The following is an 8,366-nucleotide window of genomic DNA, read 5'->3' as shown; positions in this document are numbered from 1 at the left end:
AGCTAAAAACATCCAGTGGAAGAAAGACAGCATTTTCAACAAATGGTGCTGGCACAACTGGTTGTTAACATGTAGAAGAATGCGAATCGATCCATTCCTATCTCCTTGTACTAAGGTCAAGTCTAAGTGGATCAAGGAACTTCACATAAAACCAGAGACACTGAAACTTATAGAGGAGAAAGTGGGGAAAAGCCTTGAAGATATGGGCACAGGGGAAAAATTCCTGAATAGAACAGTAATGGCTTGTGCTGTAAGATCGAGAATTGACAAGTGGGACCTCATGAAACTACAAAGCTTCTGCAAGGCTAAAGACACCATCAAGAAGACAAAAAAACCACCAACAGATTGGGAAAGGATCTTCACCTATCCTAAATCAGATAAGGGACTAATATCCAATATATATAAAGAACTCAAGAAGGTGGACTCCAGAAAGTCAAATAACCCCATTAAAAAATGGGGCTCAGAACTGAACAAAGAATTCTCACCTGAGGAATACCGAATGGCAGAGAAGCACCTGAAAAAATGTTCAACATCCTTAATCATCAGGGAAATGCAACTCAAAACAACCCTGAGATTCCACCTCACACCAGTCAGAATGGCTAAGATCAAAAATTCAGGTGACAGCAGATGCTGGCGAGGATGTGGAGAAAGAGGAACACTCCTCCATTGTTGGTGGGATTGCAAGCTTGTACAACCACTCTGGAAATCAGTCTGGCGGTTCCTCAGAAAATTGGACATAATACTACCGGAGGATCCAGCAATACCTCTCCTGGGCATATATCCAGAAGATGTCCCAACCGGTAAAAAGGACACATGCTCCACTATGTTCATAGCAGCCCTATTTATAATAGCCAGAAGCTGGAAAGAACCCAGATGTCCCTCAACAGAGGAATGGATACAGAAAATATGGTACATTTACACAATGGAGTACTACTCAGCTATTAAAAAGAATGAATTTATGAAATTCCTAGCCAAATGGATGGACCTGGAGGGCATCATCTTGAGTGAAGTAACACAATCACAAAAGAACTCACACAATATGTATTCACTGATAAGTGGATATTAGCCCAAAACTTAGGATACCCAAGATATAAGATACAATTTGATAAACGCATGAAACTCAAGAAGAATGAAGTCCAAAGTGTGGACACTGTGCACCTTCTTAGAATTGGGAACAAAACACCCAGGGAAGGAGTTACAGAGACAAAGTTCGTAGCTGTGATGAAAGGATGGACCATTTAGAGACTGCCGTATCCAGGGATCCATCCCATAAGCAGCTTCTAAACGCTGACACCATTGCATACACTAGCAAGATTTTGCTGAAAGGACCCAAATATAGCTGTCTCTTGTGAGACGATGCCGGGGCCTAGCAAACACAGGAGTGGATGTTCACAGTCAGCTATTGGATGTATCACAGGGCTCCCAATGGAGAAGCTAGAGAAAGTACTCAAGGACCTAAAGGGATCTGCAACCCTATTGTTGGAACAACATGATGAACTAACCAGAACCCCGGAGCTCTTGTCTCTAGCTGCATATGTATCGAAAGATGGCCTAGTCGGCCATCAATGGAAAGAGAGGCCCATTGGACTTGCAAACTTTATATGCCCCAATATAGGGGAATGCCAGGGCCAAAAGAATGGGAATGGGTGGGTAGGGAAGTGGGGGGCGCTATGGGGGACTTTTGGGATAGCATTGGAAATGTAATTGAGGAAAATATGTAATAAAAATATTAAAAATAAAAAAAATCAAAAAAAAATCAAAAAAAAAAAGAAAAAAAAAAAAAGAATATCTGAGTTGATACTTACCTGGCAGGGGAGTTACCATGATCACGAAGGTGGTTTTCCCAGGGCGAGGCTTATCCATTGCACTCCGGATGTGCTGACCCCTGCGATTTCCCCAAATGCGGGAAACTCGACTGCATAATTTGTGGTAGTGGGGGACTGCGTTCGCGCTCTCCCCTGGTTAAAAAAAAAAAAAAATATTTGAGTTGGCTCACATAGCATCCAGTCATCTCATCCTGTTAAACAAGTGGCTTAGAGGAAAGAAACAAAGGATACAGATCATCTATAGTTGTCTAGGATTCTCATGGTATCTATAACTAAGGCAGAAGTGTGCCTCAAAATGGGCCACTGTTGTGATTTAAAATACAAAATGTTAGTTGAAATGTTGAGATCATTGTACCACCAACTGGTGTAACAAGAGCTATCAATTTACACTAAAAAGCCCCAACTGTTCGGAATGAAAGATGAACTCTAAGTCACTGTAGTAGTTACTTTTCTCTTTTCTGTGGCCCAATAACTAAAAAAAAGCAAATTGAGGAAGTAAGAGTTTACTTTAGCTGCCAGTTAAAGGGGACATAATCCATTATGGCAGGGGAGGCATGATGGCAGGAAAATGAGGTGGCTGACTATATCACACCCATTGTCAGGATGCAGAGATAGATGAATGTCCATGCTTAGCTTTCTTTCTCCTTTCATTCAATCCAAGACCCCAGTCTAGGAGGTGATACTGCCTACATTCAAGGTAAGCCTTGCCTCTTTAGTAAAACCTTTCTGAAAAGATCCTTATAGACAAACCCAGAGATGTGTTCCCTGGTATTTCTAAATCCAATTAAGTTTACAATTAAGATCACTCATCACAGTGGTTAACCTCTCAAAGAGATGAAATGGTTGAAAGATGATTTCCCTGTGCCTTTTCTAATAGGACCCAGAGAAAGAAATGGAAAGTGAAGAAGTTCCCCGTATTTAGAAAGCCACAGAGACCATTGGACAAGAAGTCCTTCCCAGAGAAGAAAAATCAAGGAGCATGTTGCATTCTCAATGCAGCAACACTCTGTAACATCTGTCTAGCAAGAAAGGGGAATTTTCATGGACTGGTACATTTCTCGGATCCCCTTCAGAAAAGTGTGTTTAATATAGTGTCTCTGTACTTCATTAATTAAAGTGCATAAAGAAAAATTTCAACTCACCAGATCCAAAAGATTCACACCCAGACCTGGTATTGAAGCTATCACATGATCTCTACCTTAGAACATGATAGTATGTTAGGAAGACTTATAACCTGTCCTTTAAAGAAAGAATGGATTGAAAGAAAGAAGGCTGAAAGTTTGCTATCAAGAGTGAAGACTGTAGAAGATATGCTATGACTCAAAACTGAGTACATCACCTGTCCAAGAGTATTTCACACTCCTTTAGTATCTCAAGAAGATGTTATCAAGGCCAGTGTGTAGCTGCTAGACAGTGCTTCCTCCTTCCATGAGACCAGTCCACACCTAGGGAGGAGCCGCATCTTTAGCCATTTCCGAACATGGTGATCTAGTCAGAATTAAGCTGATCTATTATGACTATTCCATGTGGACAAAAAATTAATTATTTGGTCATTAAGGTTTGGGGGCTATTTGTTTCTAATGAACAATCTAGGATATACTAACTAATAGTGAAAGCCTAAAAGCCATGAGTATAAGAGGATTACAGAAGTACAGCAACAGGAAATCCAATCTAGTGCCAAAGGAGCTGAGTTAAGGAGAATAAAATCCCTGATCAGAGGATCATATAAAATTTCAAGAGGAAATGCATATCACAAGTAACTAATGCATATCACTTTCTTTCTGTATTTCCTCAGCCTAAAGACATCACATTACCAAGTCCAATGAAAATAGAGTACAGGGGCTGAATAAATGGCTCAATAGTTAAGAGCACTTCTTGCTCTTGCAGAGGACTTGGATTTTATTCCCAGCACTGATACCATAGTCCACAACCATCTAAAACTATAGTATGAGAGAATCCAGTGCCGCTTTCTGGCCTACATAGGTACTACATTCATGTAGTACACATACATACATGAAGTCAAACATTCATACACATAAAATAAAAATAAAAATCTAAAAAATAAATAAGAAAATCGACTATATTAAGGAGGAGTAAATACAAGTGAGTAATGATGTGATCTGCCATGAGACATGAGCTCATTTGGGGATGAGCTTAGAGCTTGGATTTCAAACAACCATTAAATACCTATGGCATTTATCTTTCCTCCCCAAAGACATGAGATGATAAAAGAGGAAAAAGTTGATTACAGGACATGACCCATCAGCTGTGCTAATTCCTGCTTGTGGGAGCAGCAGCATCCCTCCCAAGGTCTCTTCATAATAAACGAATAATAAACATTCCACTAAAATCTTTAAATGGATAGAGGAGTTTAATTATAATAATTTAATTTTCAGAAGCAAAAGCTGCTTTTATACAATTACAGTGAGGCAACTTTTAATTAACTTTGGAAACTTTCTTTTGCTTTGGAAATCTAATTAAAAATACTTAGGGAACTATCAACATAACACAAGATTCAGGAGGGGGTTAGAGACAGTACCAGGGAACACATAGAGGAAAAAACATCTTTGGAAAGGTGGGACCTCCTGCATTTCAAAGCATTCAACAGTTGCTGTCATCTCTGACCTCATAGGACAGCATGGAGAGATTTTACCAATAGTACCTCCTTCAAGAAAGATTACCCCAAGTAATGGACTCTTTCTTCTGCTTCCAAGGCTCCCATTGTTTGACTTAGGGAATACAAACAAAAGAGGTGGTTAGATTTAAAGATTAGGAAGTGATCTGACACTGCAGATTACCCTGTCCTGGAAAGGAGAACAGAGAACATCTCTGCTTGTTTTATAGCCTATCCATCCTGATGTATGCTCTAGAGGATGAGACCACAATCTCAGTCATAGAAATCAAGTGGTCCATGATCCTGCAACACAGCATCCCCCACAAACTTATTAGAACTACAGTAAGGATCCTCTATCCCAGCACAGATCTGTGAACACAAGACTCAGGTGTAGGGCATACAAGTTCAAGTCTGAGAAGCTCTGGGCTAGGTCACTATCATCTCTAAGTAGGACTTGCTAGACTCCCTTCAGGATTCCTCAGGAAGCAAGTTTGGGAAGCAGGTCCATTGTTCCTGCCCTATACCCAGAGATGAGGAACCCAGAGATAAGGCTCAGGCCTCTGATCTCAAATAGGTTCCTCGGAGATCATGGTATGATCACAGTTTAAGATTCATTGACAGACTGCAAGGAATTTCATGTGAGAGATCTGGAAATCCGGCTTCCACATATACTGGTGGGAAACACACACACACACTTTTTCTTGGCCTCAGTTTTTTGGTTTTTGGTTTTGGTTTTGGTTTTGGTTTTATCCATGACATAAGGAAGCCATGCCTGACTTTGGGGATATGCTTAGCTGGAAAGAAATGGCTGGGAACTGCTACATAAATGACAAGTTATTACCTGTGTAGCTGACAGTAACACCATCAGCCTCAGCTTTGTAAATGAAATCAGAGACCAAGATTCCAACTTGGCTTCAATATTAACTCATTACAAGACCTTAGGCCAATCAAAACCACAACAACTTTTCCTGACTACCAGATCTGTAGATAACTAGGTAATCTGTGTAAATTTCTGGAGCTCCAGAATCTTCCATTTACAGTTAACCACCTTCTATGTGGAAACCAACCTCTTGCATGAGAGAAGACAGCGGCCAGAGAAGTTTCAAGTTGTTGTGTTGGGGTTATTATATAGCTGTTGTCTGCTGAGTGAAAAGAAACATATTCTTCTAAATAGAGGCAGAAGGCTCACAAGACACAGGACCAGGAAGCTCATGGAATTTACAGGCCTCACTAGGCCATCCATTGACATTGTACAAGCACTACCAATGACTGAAAGAGGGAAGGCTCTTTAATGGAGTAGTTGTCTTCAAGTTATACAAGGAACCCTGTTGATTCAGCTTCCATATGTAAGCACCCATGCTGGAGTGGGACTTCTCAATGATACAGTGCAAAAGTCACTCATCCTCCTGTAACTAACTCAAAAAAACTCATTGGTTCAGCAATCTGAATTTGGATATAAGAATTTCCTTCAAGGTTGGGATGTAACTCAACTGGTAGGGTGCTTACCTGCTGTGCACAGGTTCTGTGTTCAACACCTAGTTTGCCAGGCATAGTGGTCCCTATGCTTATTCTCAGCACTCAGGAGATGGAGGCAGAAGAAAGGAACAGAAATTCAATGTCATTTTGAGGTACACAGTAAGTTTGAGGTAAGCCTGGAATACACAAGACTTTCTTGTCCCCCAACCCTTGCCCTCCTCCACACACCTCTCCAATAAAGAAACATTTCCTTGTTCTGTCATTGGTACTCTATGTAAAATCAGTAGACGTTTGTTCATGGTTTTCCCCAAAAACTTATACAATAGAGAACATGGAGAAGAGGTGATGGGCCTCTTCCATGTTGCAGTCATGCATTTACAAATCAGTGCCCTTGGCTTTCTGCATGAGTTCCTTCTGAAATTCTAAAAGAACAAATAATTAAAACAAAAACAAATACTGTTTCACGAGTGGCTCACACTCTTCTAGCCCACTTGACCTAGTACTTCCTCACCAGGTGTTCCACATATAACCAGCTGACCCATGTTCTTGAAGCCAAGCACCTCTACAAGGGCTTTGCAGGACCAAGTAGCTGGGAGGAAATCTTGAGGTCACACTGACCCCCTGTGGAAGTCAGAGGCTGTAGCCACTGCTCCTACCTAAAGCTCCCACCTTTCCCATCCCATCCTGATAGCAGGCATGTTATAAACCAGCTGCTACCTCTAAAATATAAACCCTTGGAAAAGCTGTCTATACCCCTGAGAATTTCACCAGTCACACAAAGACAAGGGGCAGGGGGTTGCCCTCATTCCAGCCTACTGCCACCTATTTAATAGACCTACAGTGTCTTGACTACATATTGCTATAGCTTTCTTGGTGTTCCCTTTTTTCACAGAGGCATTCTTTTTTTTAATCTTCCTTCCCACTTGATGGTCATTACTATCTCCAGGCAGCCAACACGGAAGAGTCCATTCTCTATTTCTGTCTTAGGCTTTCTATTGCTGAGAAGAGACACAATGACCACAGCAGCTCTTACAAAGGAAAACATTTAATTGGGGCTGGCTTACAATTTCAGAGGTTTAGTCCATTATTAATTGTTATAGAAGAAGTATGGTGGTGTACAGGCAGGCATGGTGCTGAAGAAGGAGCTGAGAGTTCTACATCTGGATCAGCAGGCAGCAGGAAGAGAATGCCATACTGGGACTGGCTTGAGCATCTGAGCCCTCAATACCACTCCACTTCCTGTGACACACTTCCTCCAACAAGACCACACCTCCTCATCGTTCCACTCCCTATGAGCCTATGGGGCCAGTTTCTTTCAAACCACCACACCCTCCTGATCTATTCCAAAGCACCTCTCTCTCCCCTCATCCATAGAATGGCCCAGTGATTTGAAGATCTTAGAATTATCCATACACCCACAGCTCTTCCCTCTTTCTCCCACACATCATAGCTCAAGCTCTCTTTCCACCTACAGTCTCCTCCAGCAAGTCTAAGCTGGTCTCAATGCACCTGATCTACTTTCTGTTGCCATCATAAAATACCCTAAGAAAAATCAATATAGGAGAAGAAAGGGTTTATTTAGTTAATAATTATAGGTTACAGTCCATTGTGGCAGGAAAGTCCTGGAAGCCAGAATTTGAGACAGCTGGTCACATCACATACACTGTTGAAGGTAGAGAAAAGGAATGTACACATGCTGACAACTTGCTTTCTTGTTTTGTTTATGCTTACCTAGCAGTCTTTACTCTTACATAGTTTAGAGCCCCCAGCCTAGGGAAATGGTGCTTCCCACAGGGCCAGGATCTTCCTATGTCAATGAACAATTGGACACATGCACCAGACACACACATAGGCCAACCATATAGAGATAGGTCATCTATAATGATAGTTCATCAATAAAGATAGTCTCTTCTCAGGTGAGATTCTAAATTGTGTAAAGGAGACACTTAGAAACTGACAACAGATGCACACAAAGGCTAATATCCAGACATTATAATATTATGTATATAATATTATAATAACCAATTCTTCCTAATAACCAAAACTGTTCCTTAAAAAATATGAACCAGAGACATGTGCATATGAACACAAACTATTTTTTGCATAGTCTTGCCCTTTTACAGCCTAGGTTTTCTCAAAAGTAGACTAGATATGATATCTCAGCCTGGCCTAGCTCAGTAGATGGCTACTGAGATGTAAAGAGGTAGGGAAACTTTGGACTTAAGTATGTGACTTTGGAGTATGCAGCTTGGCAATCTGCTGTATCTTGTGTCACAGAGACACAGTAATGGACAATGGCTAAGCCATCAGAGACAAGCAGTGACAGGACCAAACTTGGGATTTTAACTTCCAATCATGTTGACTATTGAAAATTCTTGGATACACATAAGGACCCCTTTGTTAGCTAAGGAGCCTGATGCATGAGGGTCAAAGCTCTGATGAGCTAGGTC

The 8,366-nt window shown here is 41.1% G+C and overlaps 1 non-coding gene across 1 annotated transcript; it reads left to right on the top strand.

Annotated features, from left to right (window-relative positions):
• Positions 1-1,797: 1,797 nt before the first annotated feature.
• Positions 1,798-1,961, top strand: LOC115030975 (U1 spliceosomal RNA). Its single transcript, XR_015047465.1, has one exon. It is a non-coding gene; the product is annotated as a U1 spliceosomal RNA (small nuclear RNA).
• Positions 1,962-8,366: the final 6,405 nt, after the last annotated feature.

This window comes from Mus caroli, unplaced genomic scaffold (assembly GCF_978045245.1).
Source record: "Mus caroli unplaced genomic scaffold, Mus_caroli_1 scaffold_6, whole genome shotgun sequence".
In the NCBI taxonomy this organism is placed as follows: Eukaryota; Metazoa; Chordata; class Mammalia; order Rodentia; family Muridae; genus Mus; species Mus caroli.
The sequence above is the reverse complement of the archived record's forward strand: the minus strand, read 5'-3'. Positions and strand labels throughout refer to the sequence as shown.